This window comes from Cervus elaphus, chromosome 10 (assembly GCF_910594005.1).
Source record: "Cervus elaphus chromosome 10, mCerEla1.1, whole genome shotgun sequence".
NCBI lineage: Eukaryota > Metazoa > Chordata > Mammalia > Artiodactyla > Cervidae > Cervus > Cervus elaphus.
In genome coordinates, this window is record NC_057824.1 from 32,288,186 (window position 1) to 32,288,580 (window position 395).

Genomic DNA, 395 nt, shown 5'->3' on the forward strand with positions numbered 1-395 from the left:
GAGCGACAACTGAACTGAACTGAAGTTTATAGAGATGTGCAGTCATGGCCATGCTCCCAGTTTAGAACATTTCCAACAAAGAGATCCCTTGTGTCCTGTTGCTCTAGGCAACTGCCCATCTACTTCTTGTCTGTTTCCTGTCTCTGGAGGGTTTTGCACAGAAAAGGGACATGATTTGATTTATATTATTATCACTATTGCCTCCTTTCTGCCAGAATATAATAAAGTTCCTGTTCCCTTTCTGGATTAGATGGTGACCTGAATTTTCAGGGAAAATATCCCCTAAAGGAGTCCAGGACCCTCCAGGCCCTGGGGTTGGAATTGCATCTCCCAGCTGTGAAAAAAGGTTGCAGGGCAACTCTCGCTGGCTCAAGTGTGCTGACCAGCTGACGCCA